Source organism: Kogia breviceps, chromosome 20 (assembly GCF_026419965.1).
Source record: "Kogia breviceps isolate mKogBre1 chromosome 20, mKogBre1 haplotype 1, whole genome shotgun sequence".
NCBI classification, from domain to species: domain Eukaryota; kingdom Metazoa; phylum Chordata; class Mammalia; order Artiodactyla; family Physeteridae; genus Kogia; species Kogia breviceps.
In genome coordinates, this window is record NC_081329.1 from 31245880 (window position 1) to 31268754 (window position 22875).

Genomic DNA, 22875 nt, shown 5'->3' on the forward strand with positions numbered 1-22875 from the left:
TCCCGGACCAGGGCACGAACCCGTGTCTCCTACATCGGCAGGCGGATTCTCAACCACTGCGCCACCAGGGAAGCCCCTAGAACGTGTCTATTTCAAAAGCGGCACCATGTCTAACTACAAGGTCCTTAATTTTTGCAGCCAAGAAGAACTCCAGACAACCCCAAAGCTCATACTCTTCTTACTAGACTGTCCTGTTCTCCTGGGTAAATGTGTCCCTAAACTTTTTATGTTTTGTAGTAAAATTAGTCCATGATTTAGGAGTTCAAATGAGGCATTTTTCATGGAGAGATATTATACAATATTAAATTAAAAGTATATTCCTGTTTGCTTAGTGGAAACTATATAGACAGATAATATACGTGACTATGAGCTCACATTAGGAACTTTCTATAAAAAGTTAACAACGGGGACTTCCCTGGTGGCACAGCGGTTGAGAATCCGCCTGCAAATGCAGGGGACGCGGGTTTGAGCCCTGATCCGGGAAGATCCCACATGCCGCGGAGCAACTAAGCCCGTGCACCACAACTACTGAGCCTGCGCTCTAGAGCCCACGAGCCACAACTACTGAGCCCGCATGCCACAACTACCGAAGCCCGCGCGCCTAGAGCCCGTGCTCCACAAGGGAAGCCACTGCAAGGAGAAGCCCACGCACCACAACGAAGAGTAGCCCCCGCTCACTGCAACTAGAGAAAGCCCGTGCGCAGCAACAAAGACCCAGCAATGAAGACCCAATGCAGCCAAGTAGAAATTAATTAATTAATTAATTTAAAAAACGTTAACAACAAAACTATTATTATTTTTAATAGCAGCTCTCACTTCTTGGTGCCTGACCGTGTTCTCGGCCCTGTGCTGAGCACATTTTACATGACCTCATAGTCCCTCTCTTGTGCCGTTGTTTCTGAGTAAAAGTAATGTACTCAAGGAATCCCAGGGCTTGGACATCTGGGATGTCATCTGGTCCAACTTACATCATTTGACTTACAGCAGATTTTGCATTAATGTAATCTTCTTCACCTCATGGGACTTGGGTAATCACTTATTTGTACTTCTTTCTTTTTCTTGGGAGGACTAGTGCAATAACAAATTAACTAAGTGCTTGCATCGTAGAGATAGAAGGGGCTGTGAGAGGCCTGAGCTGGCCTCCTGCCTTTAGATGACTGCGCCTGGGGCAGGGTGGATGGCAGGCAGGAGAGGTTAACTCACCTCCTCAAGGCCACAGTCTAGGTCTCCTTCTAAGATCCTGTCTCCTGCTCAGATCTCCTTCCCCTAAACTGAGCTTCCATGTGGCAGTGAGTGTCGATACGTGTTGAGATGTAGCACATCTGTGCCCTTGGTTCTCGTTGACAAGCTACACTTTCAGAGCATGGATTGAAGAGGTGAGGATGAAATTTAAAAAATGCTTCCTGCAAATGGCATATTGTGCTTTTAACTGGCCAATTTGGAAGAATTTAGGAAAGGCAGCTAAAATTAAAGCCATGGCTCAGAATAAGCATCACCCAAGGGACAGGATCACAGCCGTCTTCTTCCAGCACCACCTGTGACAACATTCTACCCAGATGATGAAACAAACATGCTCCCTCCGGCTTCACTTCTACTCAAGCACATCTGCTCCATCCCTCCCCGCTGCTAACACCCCAAACCGCAGGGCAGGATTCCGGGAAGCTGTTGAGGGGAACTTTCTGCCAGTCTCAAGTGGTTTTTAAATTGCAGAAATGGTATTTAGCATAGAGAGGGCTCGTTTTTATGGTGTGTGTGTGTGTGTGTGTGTGTGTGTGTGTGTGTGTGTGTGTGTGTAGGCAGCACTCTCTCTGATGATTGTGCCTAAAAGCTGGTCTTTCCTGACCCACTAATGAGGTTTCCTGAATGGCCGAGAAATAGCCTCTCCCGCCATGAAAAAAGCCAGTCCCAGAAAAGTCGCTTGCGAGACAGAAAAATCTGAACAAACGTAAACCAGACATTGATGTAATGCAGATGCTGACACCACGAGGAGCATGAGGAAAAAGGGACAATTTGGGGAGAAGCAGTGGCAACTCCTGAAAGGAAGGAGAAAGCAAAAGAATACACCAGAAGACCGACAATTGGTAGCATGGAATTTATCTTGCACCGTTCATAACCCTGTCAACCGGAGCACGTGCAGAAGTGACTCTGGAAGGGGTAGGGGAAGCATGGGGCTTTAGGAGAGGACAAAGAACCCACCCAAAACATGAGGTCCGCTCCCCCAGGCTGTGAGGCTACCATCTCCCTGCTTAGGAGGGATGAGGCTCAAACTGCACTTACGCTGGCGGATTTATTTACAGATTAAATTATATCCCTGTAATTAAGCACAGAGACTGAACTGAAATGTGTAGTCACAATACTACCCATCCACGCTTGTTGGTTTATACTTAAAAGACCCCTTTGCGTTTCAAGTGACATTTAGGGAGCTGGGTAGTTGGGTGGAGGGCAGGAGGTGGGGATGGAGGACCCCAAGGACAAGTTGCATTCTGCCCAGCCAAAGGCCATCCTAGGCTGCAACTCTCTTTACCAACTAGCTGGAGAGCAGGGTGGGACGGAGTTAACGCCCCGCATGGAAGTTCCATCAGCAGGTCTGGGAGGCGCTGGGGGGCTGAGTCACATCCCTACTCCACCCAGGATCAAACACACAGTGGAGCCTTTCAAGGCAAAGGTGTGAGTCACTCCTGCACGTCGAGCTGGCAGTGCACGCCTCACCTCTGCGGTACTACTGGCCCACCCGACGGCTGCGGAGGCAGTGACTGAATCTGAATCAAGTTCAACTCTATTAAGTGAACCTCCGCAAGGTCAACGTCTGCTACTTGCTTTTTTGGCCAGCCAGCAATCTCAAAATGAGTGCGGATGGCTTGGTTAATGAGGCTTTGATGATGGAAATCTGAGTCCTGATTACATTTTGTGCAGCCTGTGTTTGTGGACGCCAGTGTAACCTGCTGGGTTTCTCAGTCTTGTCGATTATATGTCAAAAATTATAACAGCAATTGCCCTTTTGAAAAGTATCCTACAGATAATTAGCATGAAGCCTGTATACGAACAGCTTTGTGTATGTATACACATATATACCTATATATACATATACATACAAATACATATAGTAATATGTATACATACAAATACCTATTGTACTTAATGCTAATGTATCTGTATATATAGGTATATATATGTGTGTGTACATACACAAAATTGTTCACTGTAGCATTTTTTATTGCAACAGTAAATGTCTAACCATGAATACTCAAGAGTAGGATGTTTTAAATTAGGTTATAGCCCATCTATACAGTGGGATGTTATGGAGGTATTAACGAGAAAAAAGTATACTGATATGTATTAGCTGTTTTACATGCTATTACTTTTTATTTTATTTATTTTTTTTTTTTATTGGGATCTTCCCGGACCAGGGCACGAACCCGCGTCCCCTGCATCGGCAGGCGGACTCCCAACCACTGCGCCACCAGGGAAGCCCCTATGCTATTACTTTTTAAGCCTGCTTAAGATATGTTAAGTGAAAGAAAACTATGTGACAGAAAAGGTAACACAGTAGGGGCCCATTTATGTAAGAAAAAAAGGATAGACATAAATATAAATTATGAAGGCTTAGTTCTGAAAAAAAAATGAGGAAAATAGCTGTTAACTGAGGGCAGAGAGGGACTGGAGTTCTGGTGAAAGTGGAGGGGTGTGGGTGAGAATTTGTTTGTTAAAATTGGTTGTTGACTTCATGTTTCTTTTAAAATATGCCAAACAGTAAAGAAAGACACGATAAATGCATCCAATATTCAGAGGCCAAACTATCATAACTAACTCACTGGCTGCTGAAAAAATACTTTGAAATGGTTCCAAGTTTCCATAAATAAGGCTTCACGTGCCCCCAAAGCAACTTCACTGTTCATTGTTTATACTGCCATGTCTTCTCTTTAGCACCATTTTCAAGGAATTGGGGCATTCTCTTTCCAGATTGTTCCTTTCTCAAGAATTCAATCATTGATCTAATAATAAAAGGAAGCTGTTAGAGACTCTGTGCGCCAGATACTACTCCTGCGTGATAAATTGCATGCCCAAGGGAATAGGAAAAAAAGCACACCAACAAAAATAGAATTTAATTCACATTGATTAAAACAATGTGTGCCAAACAGCTCTTTTTGTGGGAGAGAAATAAATAGCAACATATATCAAGAAATCTAACAACTGAACATAGGAGATTGTGGCCCCAATACGTTTGAATTATTCGATAGACTTTTCTTGATTATTTTGTATCACGCACTATGCTGAAGATGAGTAGCAGGACAGTATGATGAAAGGAAGAGAAAAGATAAAACAATAAGTACAAGGCAGGGCTTCCCTGGTGGCGCAGTGGTTGAGAATCCGCCTGCCAATGCAGGAGACACGGGTTCGTGCCCTGGTCCGGGAAGATCCCACATGCCGCGGAGCGGCTGAGCCCGTGAGCCATGGCCGCTGGGCCTGTGCGTCCGGAGCCTGTGCTCCGCAACGGGAGAGGCCACAGCAGTGAGAGGCCCGCATACCGAAAAAAAAAAAAAAAAAAAAAAAAATAAGTACAAGGCAATGCAATAAGAGGTAAAGTGGAGGCCAAAAGGAAAGTGCATTTAAGCAAGTGCAAAACCCACATAAACACGAAAGAATGAGGCAAGGAGGGAAAGGTAAAAACACTGCTATTCCTGGGTGTGAAGGGGGCGCATCTCAAGCTGCCTCTTCAGCATGCATCTCAAACCGAATACCCCCCCGAGTTGAACTTCTTACCCTCTCCATCTCCTCCATTGGCTCCTCCCATGGTCTGCCTCTTCTTAGTCATGGCAGCCGCATCCTTTAGTTGCTCAAGCCACGTGCCTAGGAGCCACGATTGAATCCTCTCTGTAATCCTCTCTCCAAAGTGTCAGCAAATGCTTTGGGCTCCACTGAAAGGATCCAGAATCCAATCACATCTTACCAGCTCTGTTGCTTCCATCTTCATCCAAGCCACCACCATCTCTCGCGGGGCTGCCCCACTTCAATCCATTCTCAGCAGAGCGGACAGGGCGATCGATCCGCGTATATGGTAAGACAGATCGTGTAATTCTCCAGCTCAAAAACCCCCATGACTCCCATTTCACTGAGTAAAAGCTGAAGTCTTCACTGTGGCCGACCAAGGCCCGGAATGATCTGACCCCCCCATCCCTCCTACCTCTTTCTACTCCCCGACTGCCCACTTCCCAGCACCCCCGGGAGTCTAGAGCTCCCCCAGCCTCCCTAGCGCTCCCCACTTCTCTCCCCCTCCAGTTTTTATTCAATGACCCTTCTCCGTAGGCCTTCCTAGTCCTCTTACAGAAGATTGCCATCCCTCCTCTTACACCCTATCCTCTTATTTTTTATTTTCTCATATCACATATAACTATCAAACACTCTATATTCTACCTATTTAGTTTATGATTTGCCACCTACAACCCATCCCCAGAATATAAGCTCGAGAAAGGTAGACATTTTTGTCTGTTTTGTTCACTGATGTGTCCCTCAGAACCTAGAATAACACTCAGAATATTACAGGTGTTCAATAAAAATTTGTGAAATTCATGAATGAATGAGTGGGGTCTGAATGGGGTTTGATATTATCAAAACTGAGGTTGAAGAGATAAACAAGGGCCCAGCTCTGGAAGGTACCACTGGTAAGAGTTTTGAACCTCATCAGAAAATAGAAAATCACAGGAACAAGAGAGATGGTTATACTATTTGTTTGCATGTAAATATATACACAACATAAAGAATGCAGTGGGGTGCGGGAAAGCACGTCTGGTATTTTTGCCATAAACATCTTTGCTGCAAGCAGTTTCATTGCACAACTATCTGGCTGTAGGACAGGTTTGCTCTAAAAGATAAACCAACTGGGTTTCAGTGCCATTAAAGACAATATAAAAGATGCACCTAGTAATTCACGACAGTCTTCAAGAGCATTAATGATCCATTCTTTGGCTGATTTAGATACACCGCTTGTTCTCTCCTGCACTTTTTTTTTTTTTTTTTTTTTTTTTTTTGCGGAACGCGGGCCTCTCGCTGTTGTGGCCTCTCCCGCTGCGGAGCACAGGCTCCGGACGCGCAGGCGCAGCGGCCATGGCTCAGGGGCCCAGCCGATCTGCGGCACGTGGGATCCTCCCGGACCGGGGCACGAACCCGTGTCCCCTGCATCGCAGGTGGATTCTCAACCACTGCGCCACCAGGGAAGCCCCTCTCCTGCACTTTTAACAAAATTTATCAATATTAACAATATTAGAAGTTGGAGGCAAAAGAAGCATCAAGGTCCTCCTACCCACTCAAAAGAAATAGTTATGTGATTTCTGATGAGTGTAAGTTTCTTGAAAATGTGAATTTTTTTGCCATTCGATAATGGAGAACATGATGTAGATGGAATTTTGGTATTTGGCACAGAATGTGGCTTCCTTGACTTGGTGCAATATAAGGACTAGGCACGTGATGGAACATTTCAATATAGCCCGGATATGTTCTAGCAGTTATATATGTTCCATATACTGATGAAAAATAGCAGTGTCCCTGTCTGTTCGTTTTACTTCCAGGGAAATCTGGAGAGGCTTGCAGCAAATTTTTTTATATCATAAAGAATTTATGTCTGACATTAGATCCTGAATCCTTAATGACCAACATTGAGAAAGAAAGTATCATCACTTTCTCTAAGATATACCCCAATACAACTATAATCCTGAATCTACACATTTTAAAGGTAGTCAAACATTTTTGTGTGTTTTCATTTTTTACAATAAAATCTTAAAATTTTTTTTGGTATTAATTTTTCATGTTTCCTTATGTCCTTTCAATCTTTTTTTATTATGTCCTTCTTATCTTTTACAATAAAATTGTCTTACGGCCAATGAGCTGTGCAGCTAAACTCCTTGCAGCAAAGATTCTTACCACAAAAATACGTGGAACCGGGGAAAAGGCAGGGAAAAGAAAAGCTCGAAAATTATTGCAATGATATTTGACAGTGAGGATGGAAAATGTGATAGATTCCAGAGACATTTCAGAGTAGAATTCATGACATGTAGTAGCTAAATTCATGTGGAAGATGAGGCAGAAAAAGTTTCTAGCCTGGGTGAATCAGGAGGGGAGGGGGCAGGGCACAACTTCTGAAAGAATGACATAGCCCGAGGACATGACATAAAAGGATTAGAACCAAATGGGTCCAAGATGGTGGACAAGTGGACTTCCACTAGACCTTGAGCCTCAGTGTATGCTCATTGTAACACATCAGCAAGCTAAATGACACACCCACCGGAGCCATGACAGTTCCAAGGCCAACCATAATCAAAAAAATGGGCGGTGGCCCAATTCCTGGAAATCCCTGCCCTTCCAGAAATAGCTGGAATACTCCTCCCTCTCATTAGCCTATAAAATTACCCACCACTATAAAAACTGACAACCCCATACCGAGGTGCCTTTTCTCACCTTCTGCGATGGCCCATGCTCTGCCTGTGGAATGTGTTTTTCTCTAAATGAATCCACTTCTTACCTATCACTCTGTCTCTCACTGAATTATTTCTGCGATGAGACATCAAGAACCCGAGCTTCATTAAGTCCTGAAACCAGGTGTGTGATCTCAGTTGGAAGACTGTGGGTTTTGGCCGGGTTCAAGTCCTGGCCACGTGGGTTCAAGTTCCAGTCTGGCTTTAGGCTGGGTTTGAGTCCTGGCACATGGGTTCAAGTCCCAATCTGAGGTGCACAGTTTCATGGGTGTTTGGGAATGTGTTTAAATGCCATTAAGTAAAGGTAGAACATGTGACCTGCAAGGAATGTACTCAAGGCCAATCAGGAGGAAATTCAGGCTGACAGGCCTCTGGACTTTATAACTGATCTCATGCTCTGAGTCAATTTTTACATCTTGCACAAGTGACTTCCTGTGGCAGATGGTGGGCAACTGTCTGTCCTTCTGGTCCTTAAATTCATATTCCCTTATATGAACTGGAATTTAAGGCTGGAAATGTGGGGAGGTGAAAAATAAGCAATTCACACTTAAACTGGAGACACTTGATACTTACTGGATAATACTACAAAAATGTTATGATAGAGGGCTTCAGGGTCGCAGAGGGATGTGATGACTGTAAAAGCAATTCCTACCCTGCTAAGTAGAGAGAGGAGGAGAAATCATAGATAAGGAGACGCTGACATAATATCGCTAACACTGCCTGACATGTCGAGTCCGTGTCATAGTATTCAGGCTGGGCTTGTTTCCTAAAGGCATCTTAGGACGTGCTTTGAATACAGATAGACTTGTTTGCATAGTAAACACATAAACATTACTTAGCTTCTGCAAAGAAACACACTTCCTCTCATTTTTTCTGAGCCTTGCAACCCTCTCAGTCTATCTTTCATTTTCTAACTTTTGATGAAGACTTGAATCTAAGAAATGCTTCACAATTTCTTCACTCCATTACAAGAAAAATTTCAATGTAATAGAAACACCAGGTGGCCCGATGATGAGCGGTGGCCCAATGGTGAGCGCGGTAGCTCTTACCTGGTCTCCGTGGTAGGTGGGCTGTCCTGATGCTCCGGCTCCCTGGAATGTCAGTCCAGGGCTGCCAAGTAGAGACAGAAATCCAAGTTCCATACGAAATCTCCTTTCTAAAAAGGTTAGCAAGCAGGTAAAAAATGGTAATGCACGGTGTAGGCCAACAGGGTACACAGAAACTAAACAGGCTTGAGCAGAAGTTTGAATCTGCTTTAGAGTTTATAAAACTCCTTCAGGTACGTTCTCTTGCTTGACTTCACAACGACCTGGTGAGGCAGGAATCTTATCGCTTTCCTTTTCTGATATGGTGGTAACCTGAGGGAGAACAGCTTACCCCCAATTACATAAATCCACCCTTCTCACGTCTGAGCCTCCCAGCCCAAACCTTGTCCTCTTTCCTCTACTCCATTTTGTTGTTTTAAATGTTGAAAAAGTTTGAGACAAACTTTACATTCTGGTCACCTTCCTTTTCTTTTCCTAGTTCTACAAATTATTTGAGACCAAAATAAATTGTATATTGGGAATGTAAGTTGATGCAGACGCTATGGAAAACAATATGGAGGTTTCTCAAAAAACTGAAACCATATGACCCAGCAATCCCACTCCTGGGTATGTATCAGAAAAAAAACAACAACACTAATTTGAAAAGACACATGCACCCCAATGTTCATAGTAGCACTATTTACAATAACCAAGATATGGAAGCAAAACCTGTGACCATCAACAGATGAATGAACAAAGAAGATGTGCTACATATATACAATGGAATACTACTCAGCCATTAAAAAAACAATGAGATTTTGCAACAACATGGATAGCCTTGGAAGGCATTATGCTAAGTGAAATAAGTCAGACTGAGAAAGACAAATACTGTGTGATATCACTTATATGTGGAATCTAAAAAATACAACAAACTAGTGAAATAACAAAAAAGAAACAGACTCACAGATACTATAGAGAACAAGCTAGTGGTTACCAGTGGGGAGAGAGAAGAGGGGTGGGGCAAGATAGGGGGAGGGAATTAAGAGGTACAAACTACTGGGTATAAAATAAATAAGCTACAAGGATACATTGTACAGCATAGGGAATAGAGCCAATATTGGATAACGATAAATGGAATATAACCTTTAAAAAATAAGTTGTGTATGTGTAATTTCATTGAACTCACCTTATAGATTATGAGAAAAAAATAGATTAATCATGAAAAATGCAGCAAAGTTTACTATTCTTCAAACTCTTAGTTAACTTGATTAGTTAAGCGCTTGCTACTTTTGTCACTAGCCCCAGGTAGGTAAGTTAAGTCTAACCTTAGGGGAGTGATGTGTGTTTGTCTCCTCCTGTAACATGTAGACTTATGTCTCAAAAAATAAGCACAAGAAAAATAAGGTACTTAACTATCTATAGCCTGTCAAGAAGACAAATGAGAGACTTCATGTTACCTTGCATTAAGACTTTAGACATCCTTCCTGCATACATAATCGTATTTAATCACATTGATCCTATTTGAGGCTATTGCTGTCCTCTGGAGGGAGATGAGGAAGGTGAGGCTCAGAGACATGTGTTTGCTGAGTTCATACTGTTTGTGAGCAGAAACCAGAAGACTAGACTCCGGGCTCAGATTTTCATACAAGCTCTGCCACTAAATAGCTCTGTAACTGAGGCAAGACACTTTTCTCTGGGCATTGGTCCCCTTTTAAATTAAATAACAGATTTTCACAATACAATCTCTAAGCTCCTTCGAGCGCTGACATTGCAGGGTTCCACGACCAGTCCCCAGGCCTCTGATTCCTGGTCCATCCCTTTTTCCACCACCCCATCCTGCCTTCCTCGCTCCAACCTGACAGGCTCTTAGCCAGGAGAGCTGTGATGTCTTGGACCAAACTTGGACACAGGGGCACTGCCCTAAAACCTGAGGAACTGTGGGGTCAAGACAGTCCAAGAGGGCTTCCCACTGGCCACAGCTCAGAGGAGATATAAGTAAGATCCAGAAGAACAAGGCAGCAACGAAAAACACTGGGTTAACAACAGCCCCCAAACAAGACAAACACTGAAAGCCAAGGATCTCAGCTAAGACTGACGGTCCTGTGCAGCTGCCAGCCGTGAGCCGGCCAGAGGTCAAGAAAGAAGGGGTCATGCAAAGAGGGAGGCAACCATGCGTCGGAAATCAAGAAAGAAAAGTGGCCAGATGGACACCAGGTGGGGAGCTGATCGGTGATGGCAACAGTCAGATGGCCAGCGTGATTCAGATGCTGGATCAGGGCAAGGACGGTCTCCTCTCTGGTCTTTTACATTGCTTTTTCATCTTTTAGAGTGTAGGGTATAAACTAAAGTGATCATGGTGACCGCGCGAGCCAGAACTTTCTGGATAAAGGAGCAGTGGAATTACAGGTGGAGAGGAGTGGGATCGCTAAATGGACGCGGTTCTTGTCGCTTCCCACACCCAGGCACACCACACCACGTGCGCTATTACAGCCCTCACGTGGACGAGACTCCGCGCTCCACCGAGCTTGGTGAGGGTCTGGCACGCTGGTGACCCGTGAGATAAGCCTGCCTGCGTGCCTCTGTGACAAGGTCAGTCTTCCTTCCGCCGAAGCCTGTTTCCCCTGAAGTAAACAAGTGTGGAGAAAGGACTTGAGAATTGGGGGTTTGTGAAGAAAGCTTCGCAGATGTGATTGTGAAATTATTTACTGAAGAAGCCTACTTCTTTGGGGTCAGGGGAGAAAAGCCTGCATCTACTGGACGCTATAGGGGGCGCTGTGATGCACGACGCAGACCCGCCCCCCTGGGACGCAAGAGCTCCTCCCAGCAGCGGAAAGCGTGGGCGGCGGCAGCTCGCGCAGCTCGCTCACTGCCGCGGACCGCGCGCAGGCCTCTGCAGGGGCGGCCTTGTCCGCGCTCGCGCTGCCCGCGCTGGGGAGCCCACGTCCAGTGAGTGGCTGCTGTGGGCGTCTAAAGGTGCAGCCCCCTCGCTCCAGCTGGGGCCACTCTAGCTCCAGAGCCCCCACCCCCACCCCCGGGGCTGTAGAACGGGTCCTCCCGGGCCCCGTCTGTCTGGTCCTGCCACGCCGATTTCCCCACGTGATTCTGACAGTCCTTCCAGCAAACGTCCTGCAAAGTGAGTCACCGCATAAGTGCTGGCTTCCAGGGTAACCGACGTGCAGCAGACACTCCAACAGGCGAGGAACAATTACTTAAAACAAGATGACTGACTGGGATTTATCAAGTAACAGCAACAGCAACAAAAAACAATAGTAATAACAGCTACTTTAAATGAGCGCTTACTACGTGTCAGGCATAGTCTGTTATCCCATAAAATCCTCACAGCAGTGAGTGCTACTGAATAGATATTAGTATCTCCGTTTTACACATGAGAACACTGAAGTCTAAAGAGGTTGAAGTACAGTTCCCAAGGTCACAGAACTGGTAAGATCTGTCTGGCATTTGAACTCAGGTCTGTCTGGTCACAAAGCCTGCACACGACCTCTATTCTAGTATCCACGCTGGAAGCACTTTTGCCATCAAATAGAACAGTGAATCCAAGCAGTTATTATGCAGTGATCACCTCGATAGTCTAAGAATCGCATTGCACTGGGAAAGCAGGAAGGGTAGGAGAGAAAGGAGTCTGGGCTGTGTTTCCTGTGCTTTGTTCTAATTGAAATCAAAGATAAACAGACTTCATTAAGTTCGATCTTACAAGGAATCCTACCCAAATCTATTCTTCGTTAGTAATTGTTGAGTTGAATTGTGTCCCGCCAGAAGCTATGTTGCAGTTCTAACCCCCAGTGTGTGACCTTACTGGAAACAGGGTCACTGCAGATGCAGTTAGTTAAGAGGAGGCCGTCTTGGGGTGAAGAGGCCCTACTCCAACATGGCTGGGGCCCTCAAGACAAGACAGTGTGAAGGCCAGGGGGAGATGGCATGTGATGGCAGAGTCAGAGATAGAGAGGGACAGCTCCAAGCCAAGGAGCACCAGCCGCCCCCAGGAGCTAGGACGAGGCAGTGAAGGGTTCTACCCAGCGCCTCAGAGGGGATGTGGCCCTTCTGACTCCTTGGTCTCAGACTTCTAGCCTTGAGAACTGTGAGAGAATGAAGTTCCGTTTTCAGACACACTCTTTGTGGTTCTTCGTTATAGCGGCCACAGGAAACTAGTACAGAATCACGTAGACGCAGAGAAAAACGACAAAGATGTAGCATTTTCTGCCCATCAAGTTTATGTCCACCAAACTTTTTAATTGGAAAAATTCACGTCTGATAAAACCACCACAAGCAGTAGTGTATCAGTAGATGTTTAACAACCAGCTCCCCAAAAAAGGTATTTGTAGGTACATGTGTGTCAATATATGTCTATAACTGACATAAAGGATATGTAACACAATTTAGAAATAATAAAATATACAGTGCTCTTTATTATCAATTCCATATAGCCAACTGATTCTCACAGAAAGCTTTCTGTTGATTTTTGCTAAATTCCGAATCCGTAGCCAGCCCGGAGTTATAACTGATGAATGAGTCATGACATGAATGTCACCGGTAAGATTATATTTAATTCAAATTCTAGTTAGTAGGCATCTTTCACTGAAGTGAAATGGGTTTTAATAAACGATTATTGTCGCTACTCTAAAATAATAATGGATAACACTTTCTGAATATTGACTATGTGTCAGTCTCCATGCCAGGCACAGAGGACACAGCAGCCCCCAGACACAGTTCCTCCTTTGTGGAGCTTAGTCTGAGAGAAGACAAACACTAAAAGAAAATTTAGTGTGCAGGAGATGCATGGCACCATTCAATTTAGGATGCTAAGATACTGAGAGTTTCCTCCCCAGCTGAGGACTGAGTCAGAGGACTGACACTGCAGTCCTACGGAGAAAGGGTGGGTTGGAGATACCTTTGGTGGGATTTTCGGACATGATTTGGTGATTGGATATAAACACAAAGGAAAAAGAGGAAGGATTAAATACTCAGCTTTGTGGCGTAAAGTACTTTCATTCAATTATCAATTTAATGAATATTTATTGAGCATCTACAAGCGACAGGCAGAATTCTAGGTATTGAGGGTGAAGTGCTGACCAAGAAAAGTCACCTTAGTGAGATGGACAATCAATGGGTCAATTAGTCAATAAATCGTTAAGTGATGGCTGCTAAGAAAAGCATTAAAATAGCCTGATGTGATAGAGGAGGAGACTTTTTTTTTTTTCTTTTTCTTTTTTTTTTTTTTGGCGGTACGCGGGCCCTCACCGCTGTGGCCTCTTCCATTGCGGAGCGCAGGCTCAGCGGCCATGGCTCACAGGCCCAGCCGCTCCGTGGCATGTGGGATCTTCCCGGACCGGGGCACGAACCCGTGTCCCCTGCATCGGCAGGCGGATTCTTAACCACTGCGCCACCAGGGAAGCCCGAGGAGGAGACTTTGGATTAGACTGGGCGGTGGGGTGGGGTGGGGGGGACCTGTCTGAAGAGATGACATTTAAACTAAGTTCTGAAGAACAAGAACAAGACAACCGTGCAAAGTAGGAGAAACAGCATCACAGGAAGAGGAACTATTTGCTGAAATTCTCCAAGGCAAAAATGAGCTTAGTGCAAAGAGAAATGGGTAGGGTTGCCAGATATAGAAATAAAAATACAAGATAATCAGTTAAATTTGAATTTTAGATAACCAGCTATTTTTATTTTAGTATTAATATGTCCCATACAATAGTTGGAACATACTTATACCAAGAAAAACTTTATTGTTTATCTGAAATTCAAATTTAACTGGGTGCATGTAGAAAACTCCTAAAGAATCAACCACAAATTCTTAGAACTAATAGCAATTACATGAAGATTTGTGGACACAAGTTTAATATACAAAAGTCAACTATATGCCTTCCTATATATCAGCAAGGAAAAATTGGAATTTTATTTTATTTTATTCTATTTATTATTTATTTTTTGGCTACACCACACGGCTTGTGGGATCTTAGTTCCCTGATCAGGGATCGAACCCCAGGTCCACATTAACCACTGGACCACCAGGGAATTCCCAACAATTGGAATTTTAAGTTAAAAACACAATACCATTTGCATTACCACCAAAAAAAAAAAAAAAAAATAGAAAAAGAAAAAGAGAAAGAAAGAAAGAAAAAAGAAAAAGAGAAAAAGAATAAAGAAAGAAACACTTAGACTTAGGAATATATAAACCTAACAAAATATGTACAAGATCTATATGAAGAAAACTAAAAAAAAGCTCTGATGAAAGAAATCAAAGAAGATCTAAATAAGTTCAAGGATAGGCAGAGACAATATTGTCAAGATGTCAGTGCTTCTCATCCTGACCTATAGAGTCACTGCAGTACCAATGAAAATACCAGGGAGTTATTTTGTGGTTATCAAGAAACTGATTCTAAAGTTTGTATGCATAGGCAAAATACCCACAATATCCAACATAATATTGAAGAAGAACAAAGTTGGAGGACTGGCATTACTCAACATCAAGACTGTAAAGCTACAGTAATCAAGACAGTGTCGTACTGGTAAAAGAATAAACAAATGGCCAGTAGAACAGAATAGAGAGTTCAGGAATAGACCTGCGTAAGTATAGTCAACGGCTCTTTGACAGAGACGCAAAGGCAATTCAACAGAGAAAGCATAGTCTTTCCAACAAATGGTGCTAGAACAACTGGACATCCACATGCACAAAATTAATCTAGACATAGACCTTACACACTTCCCCCAAATTAGCTCAAAATGGAACATAGACCTAAGTATAAAATTTAAAACTACAAAACTTCTGGAAGATAAGATATGAGAACATCTAAGTGGTACATTTGATAACGACTTTTTAGATACAACACCTAACAGCACAATCCATGAAAGAAAAATTCGTTAAGTAGAATTTCATTCAAATTAAAAACTTCTTTTGAAAGATATTGTTAAGAGAATGAAAGAACACGCCAAAAACTGAGAGAAAATATTTGCAAAACGTACAAGTAAAGAACTTGTATTCAAAATAGCACAAAGAACTCAACAATAAGAAAACAAACGATTGGGGACTTCCCTGGTGGCGCAGTGGCTGGGAGTCTGCCTGCCAATGCGGGGGACGTGGGTTCGAGCCCTGGTCCAGGAGGATCCCACGTGCTGCGGGGCAGCTAAGCCCGTGTGCCACAACTACTGAGCCTGTGCTCTCGAGCCCATGAGCCACAACTACTGAGCCCGCGCGCCTAGAGCCCATGCTCTGCAACAAGATAGGCCACCCCAGTGAGAGGCCTGCGCACCACAACGAAGAGTAGCCCCCGCTCGCTGCAACTAAAAGAAAGCCCGCGCGCAGCAATGAAGACCGAACACAGCCAAAAATAAACAAGAAAGAAAGAAAGAAAGAAAACAAATGATCCAATTACAAAGAAGGTAAAAGATCTGAATAGACACTCATCAAAGAAGATACACAGGTGGCAAATAAGCCTCTGAAAAAATGCTCAACATCTTATGTCATCAGGAAATTGCAAATTTCCTAACAAACTATACAGCTATTAGAATGATTAGAATCTAAAACACTGACACCACCAAATGCTCACGAGACCGTGGAGCAATGGGAACTCTCATGCATTACTGATGGGAATGCAAAACGGTACAGCCACCTCAGAAGACAGTTTGGCAGTTTCTTACAATGCTAAACATACTCTAACCATACAGTCCAGCAATCATGCTCCTTGATATTTACTCAAATGAGCTGAAAACTTTTATCTACAAAAAGCCTGCACATGAGTGTTTATAGCAGCTTTATTCATAATTGCCAGACCTTGGAAGCAATAAAGATATTCTTCAATAGGTGAATAGAAACGAAGTTTGATGTGTCCATACAGTGGAATATTACTCAGCAACAAGAAGAAATGAACCATCAAGCCACAAAAACATGGAAGAACCTTCCATGTATTCTGCTAAGTGAAAGAAGCCAGTCTGGAAAGGGTACATACTGTATAATTCCAACAATATGACTTTCTGGAAGAGGCAGAACTATAGAAAATAAAACGGTCAACAATTACCAGGGGTTGGAGGGGAATAAGAGGGGAGTGGAGTAGCTGGGACACCCGGGATCATTAGGTCAGTGAAACTCTTCTGTGTGATAATGTAACTCCAAAAAAATGAACATGTGCCACTAAGCACATGTCATTATACATTTGCCAAGACCTATAGACGTGTACAATATAAAGAGTGAACTATGGACTTTATTTAATAATTGTGTGTTAATATTGATTCACCAGTTGGAACAAATGTATCACAAGATATCAATGGGGAAAATTGTGTGGGAGGATGGAGGTGGTATATGGAAACTACTTTCTGCTCAATTGCTCTAAAAATCAAAGTATATTAATTAAAAAAAAGAATTTAACTGGGCATCCTGTGTGTTACCTGGCAACCCTAAGAACACAGAGAAACCCCTGTGGTTGGACTTAGTGGGTGAATGGGATAAACTTAAAGAAGTAGAGAAGGGCCAGAGTACAGAGATCTTTGTAAACCAGAAGGAGTTCTGATTTCATTCTAAGTGTAATGCGATGCCCCTGGAAAGATCAGTATTTAAAAAATTCTCTCTGGCTGCCGTGTGGAGAATGGATGATTCCTGCCGTGGAAGCGGGAAGCCTTTCCAAGGGGCTTGCATTTGCCCAGGAGGGAAGTGAGGGCACCTTGGCTGGTGGCAGAGGAGGTGGAGAACAGCGGGCAGATCTCTAAAGTGGGGACAGAAACAACAGAGTTTGTGCTGGGATTGGGGATGGAAGATGAGTGGAAGAGAGGAGACAGACCTTTTTACGGAGATGGTAAAGACTAGGTGCAAAAAGTCAAGAGTTTTTGTCCTTTGAGATGTCTATTAAATATCCAAGTGGAGGTGTCAGTTTTACTGAGCTAGGGAATGATGTCATTAATTTATACTGGAAACAGTGGCAAAGGAGCAGTTTGCATGGGAAAGGTCATAAACTGGATTTTTGACACGTTAAATTTGTGACACTGTGAGAGATCTGAATGTACGTGTGGAGCAGGCAGCCACATGTCTTAGTCTAACGTTGAGAAAGTTTGGCCTGGAGATACCATTTGGAAATTGCTGGTACGTAAGATACAGCTGGAGTCACGGTGTAGAACGAGGTGGCCTGTTGAGGCTCACATGTCCTAGTCTTTGCTTTATAACCCAGGATGGCACAGAGTAGGGTAAGCAGCCTCTCCGGGGCTGGCTACCGCCCCCCATAGGCTACAACCCAGGTCTTCCCTCCTTTGGACCCCCAAACTAGTTTCCACTGGGTCCCCACCAACTTGTTCTGGGGGGTGGAGATGGGGGCACAGTACTTCTCATTGTATTTTTCCTCTCATCCCATCTCTCCCTCTCTCCCCCTCCCCCAATCTTTGAGCTCTTCAATGAGTCGAGGGGATGAAAAGGGACCTGTTCCACCGAGGCACCATCTCCTCCCCCCACCAGGTTATTAGTGCTTCCACTTAAAATCTGCTTCATTTCTGACAACACTCTTCCCAAGGCAAGTGTTGGTCCGAGTAGGGCTGGGGTAGAAGAACGCGACAAGCCGGTGAAATCCCAAGCACAATTCCAGTAGCTATCTGTGCCTCATTGTGGGTTCCTTCTCCAGTCTGCACGTGTGTCTCCTTCCACCTTCTTTTTTTTTTTTTTTTTTGCGGTACGCGGGCCTCTCACTGCTGTGGCCTCTCCCGTTGCGGAGCACAGGCTCCGGACGCGCAGGCCCAGCGGCCATGGCTCACGGGCCCAGCCGCTCCGCGGCATGTGGGATCCTCCCGGACCGGGGCACGAACCCGCGTCCCCTGCATCGGCAGACGGACTCTCAACCACTGCGCCACCAGGGAAGCCCAATAATGCAATCTTTTAAATGGACAAAGATTTGAATAGACATTTCTTCTAAAATATATATACAAATGGGCAAGAAGCACATAAAAAGATGCTCAACATCATTGGCCACCAGGGAAATGCAAATCAAACCCACAGTGACTTACCACTTCAAACCTACTAGGATGGCTATAATCAAAACGAGAGGTAATGATAAGCGTTGATGAGGCTGTGGAGAAACTGGAACCCTCGCACATTCTTGCTGGGATTGTACGATGGTGCAGCTGCTGTGGAAAACAGTTTTGTGTTTGTTCAAAAAGTTGAACATAGAGTTACCATATGACCCAGCAATTCCACTCCTAGGTATAGATCCAAGAGAATTTAAAGTATATGTTCACACAAAAACTTGTACACAAATGTTCATAGCAGCAATATTTCAAAGCAGCCCAAAGTGGAAACAACTCAAATATCCATCAACTGATAAATGATTAAACAAATTTGGTATATCCACGCAATGGAATATAATTCAGCCATGAATAAAGTCCTCATTCAGGCTACAACACGGATGAACCTTATGCTAAGTGAAAAAGCCAGACACAAAAGGCCACATACTGTATGATGACATTTACGACATGTCCAGAATAGACAAATCCATACGGAGAGGAAGTAGATTAGTGGTTGCTAGGAGATGGGGAGAGGAGAGAATGGTGAGTGGCTGGTAACAGGTATGGAGGTTTTTTTGAAATAATAAAAATGTTCTGGTATTATACAGTGGTGATAGTTGCATAACATTGTGGATAAACTGAAAACCACTTTGTTAGTATCTACTTTATTATATAAAAACTACTTTATTCGTATATACTTTAGTATATAGTAAAAACCACTTTAAAATGATGAGTTTTGGGGCTTCCCTGGTGGCGCAGTGGTTGAGAGTCCGCCTGCCGATGCAGGGGACACGGGTCGTGCCCCGGGCCGGGAGGATCCCACGTGCCGCGGAGCGACTGAGCCCGTGAGCCATGGCCGCTGGGCCTGCGCGTCCGGAGCCTGTGCTCTGCAACGGGAGAGGCCACGGCAGTGAGAGGCCCGCATACCGCAAAAAAAAAAAAAAAATGATGAGTTTTGTGTTCTATGAATTATATCCCAAACAAATATTGTGGAAAAAAATGTTGTCCTCCAGAAATTATTATTTGGAACTTTAGATACAACTTGAAACAAACTTTGTGATCCAGAAAATAAACAAATGGGTGGAGAAGACTGTAGTGTAGATTTCTGCTGAGGAGGAGTTTGTGGAGAATCCTTGTTGCCAGATTGAGTACAGCACTGGGCTTAGTTCCTGGGTCACTTTGCTCCCAGGGCAACTGCTGTCGAGCTCAGAGTTTGAAAATGCAGATGTCTGGGACTGCCCTGGTGGTCCAGTGGTTAAGATTCCAGGTAGGCTTCCACTGCGAGGTGCGTGGGTTCGATCCCTGGCTGTGCCGCGTGCTGCACGGCACAGCCAGAATATAAATAAATAAAATACTTTTTAAAAATGCAGTTGTTTAAGCTGAGTGAACACAGTGCTGGCGGGGCAGATGCAAACCCACAAGAAGGTATAGACAAGCCAGTTTAAGGGCTGCCTACCACACCCTAAGCCTGGGTTAGGGCAGAACTTACATGTGTTCTTGTGAAACTCAGGCAGAGATGAAACTTTAGAAACTATTAGAAAGAAGGAAACAAGAACAAAACCCCAAACACCAGCGTAACCATGACAGCACATGCGTCCCGTACATCATGGAAAAATCATCTGCTTCCGCATGGAGTGCCTTTTCTCTGGTCACCCTGTGGCGTTTGGGAAGGGTGATCCGATCAAAGCAGCCCTCATTTGAATTCATTCCCCAAAGAAGAACACAAAGGCAGGAGAATGGAGTTGAATGGCAAAAGACACATTTTTAAATCTGACAGAAACACATTTGATGGTGTGAGATGGGGTAAGTCCAGGAGCGAATGGACAGATGAACTTTCTCCTGAAGCCATGCCCGGATCTACAGCTGGAGTAAGAACTGGGAGACGGGAGAAGCAGAGTGGGACTCGGGCTCCAGGTGGTAGCTCCACGGGGCAAAGGAGACCAACCGGTCCGAAGGTGGAGGGACTTCCAGAAAAGGAGCACAAGGGCGGGTCTCGACATCCCAGGTAAGGGACCGGCCTGGTGTCAGTGGGGCTGCGTTCAGGTGTTGACTTCCTGGGGTTGCGGAGGTGCCACATCAGTAGGTACCCCGGTCTGAATTTTCGAGGCATGAATAAGATGACCCCACGCAGGTGGGAGGGAGGAGGAGGCCCCCATAGGCTGGCGTGCAGGACTTCTGCAAGGGGCACAGGGTTTGAAAGGTATGTCATGTCTTGTGTGTCACCTAGGCTGATGATCCCAGAGTTCTGAGTTTACACTGAAGCAATGATATTCAAATGCAAACAAATAGTAACTGGACAGATATAGGACGGCAACCACTGCATAGCATAAGTTATATATAGATGTACGTATTTACACCCCCAGGGAGAGAGAAGTGGAAAGATTTCTTAAAAAAAGAAAGAAAGAAAGAAAAGTATACGGCCTTTTGATTCGTTTTCTCATGTTCTGTCTTCATGTAAAATGAAATTTAGGGCCAAAGGCTGTAAACAGTAACAAATATGCAACATCCATCTGGAGTGGAATATGAATAGTCACTAAGGAAACGTTTCCAAGAAAGAAACCATAAATGCTTTCACCAAAGCCAGATAATTAGAAGTGTTGTTAAAGAAACAGTGTAGGATATAAAAAAAAAAAAAAAAATCCCTGGTTAAGATAAAACAGATTTGATTACATTTTAGTTGCCAGTTCTCCCCCAAAGCCTTAAAATCTTTCATGAAAATGAATTAAAATCACAATTCTTAATAGGAAATTTGAGAACAAACAAGCTCTCTCAACAGATTAAAATGTTGCAAATATCTGAAAATAATGTATCATCTTAAGAGTCCAATACGTCACACGTTATTTTCTTCTCCTAACTCATGGGATGCTTTTTCCCTTTGCAGTTATATGAAAAAGATCCTCTATATCCTTTTTCTGTTCTAGTAAGTTTAGAGAAGGTAAATTTCATCACTATAATTTCATGTAGGCTTGCAAACAAAGACTGGCCCACATCATAAAGAGAACCACGGGGTGTCTGAAACATATCTGGCAACTGTGGTTAGCCACGAAATGCCCTTTGAGTTGGGGCAGGATTGCACGAACGAGGAACTAAAGCACAGAAGGGAAAAGGAAGCCTGGGATAAGAGCCTGAGTCAGGAGGAAACCCTGGTAGGTGGAGAGCTCTGGTACTCCCTGCCTTCTGGGCTGTGGTACCCGCAGGTAGGCTCACCATCTCTTCTCTGAGATTCGTGGGGTCAGATGTGTTTCCAAGTTCTGAATGTTTTGGGCTTCATGAAGGTAATCTATATATACTGTGTGTATATATATATATATATACTGTACTATATCTATATCTATATCAATCTATCTATATCTATCTATCTATATATATACTGAACTATATATATACTGTACTTTATCTATATCTATCTATATCTATATACCTATATATACTGTGCTATATCTATATCTATCTATCTATATCTATCTATCTATCTATACCTATATCTATCTATCTATCTATATCTATATCTATATCTCTCTCTCTCTATATATATATATATATATACTGAACTATATATATATCTCTATATACGGATATACTGTGACAGATGGTGTGACACCCCAGCGAGGCTGGGGCAGCAGCTCACAACCCGACACAGCAGCACGTCTGCAGTTTCTGTATGAACATCACACTAACTGGGATAAAGGGAGACTAAGAATAGCCCCCATTCAGTTCAGACCAGGTTTCGGCTTCAAATGAATTCTGAAAATCTTTTGGTTTTCAGGAATTTCTTTGGAATTGTGGGCAAAAGATGGTGAACCTGTAATTCAATGTAAGAGTCTGTGCCCTCTTCCTCTGCACAGAGGGAAATCCTCTCTGGGCTCTGGGTGGAAAGTCCTCTCCAGTGGCTCCTTTACTCTGTACCCCTTGAGCTCCACAGCAGAGCTTGAAGAGACAGCAGCGCCCCGACCCCTGTGCAACCCTGGCTGGGCCATCAATGAGTCTTGAAAGATGTGCATTTGACTTTTAGTCAAATGTGGAGATCCTCGTTAGTTACACCCCTGGTGTAACTAACTAATTTGCTGGATCTGGTGCAGCATGGTGAGTATGTGAGTATCCAAATAATCCCGGGGAATCTTTCACTCTGTTGCTCAGTTTTACCTAAATTAAGTGTATCGTTTGTCTCAACAGTGCAAGATAATCGATGATTAAAAAACATCTTAGTTTCCTAATGAACTTAGATGGATAAGAACCCCTGTCTGTTCTCCTTCTCTCTGCTCCCTTTCTCTCCCCACTGGGCCCTCTGCCCCCGATCCAAGTTAAATGGAATTAAAAGTATGAGCAAATTTTGAAAACCCTTATTTGGGGTATTGAGATAACTAGCACTTTGTTTTCAAGCATAACAGATG

At 43.8% G+C, this 22875-nt stretch overlaps 1 protein-coding gene across 3 annotated transcripts in view; it reads left to right on the top strand.

Annotated features, from left to right (window-relative positions):
• PSD3 (pleckstrin and Sec7 domain containing 3) overlaps window positions 1–22875 on the top strand; it is a 647135-nt gene that overhangs the window by 41060 nt on the left and 583200 nt on the right. The window contains exon 1 of one of the 3 annotated variants that reach the window (XM_067022674.1): window positions 174–203. The exons of the other annotated variants lie outside the window; for them this stretch is intronic. The gene's annotated coding sequence lies outside the window, so the exon portion shown is untranslated. Of the gene's footprint in view, window positions 1–173; window positions 204–22875 lie in introns of those variants that run through there. 3 annotated transcript variants of the gene reach the window in all.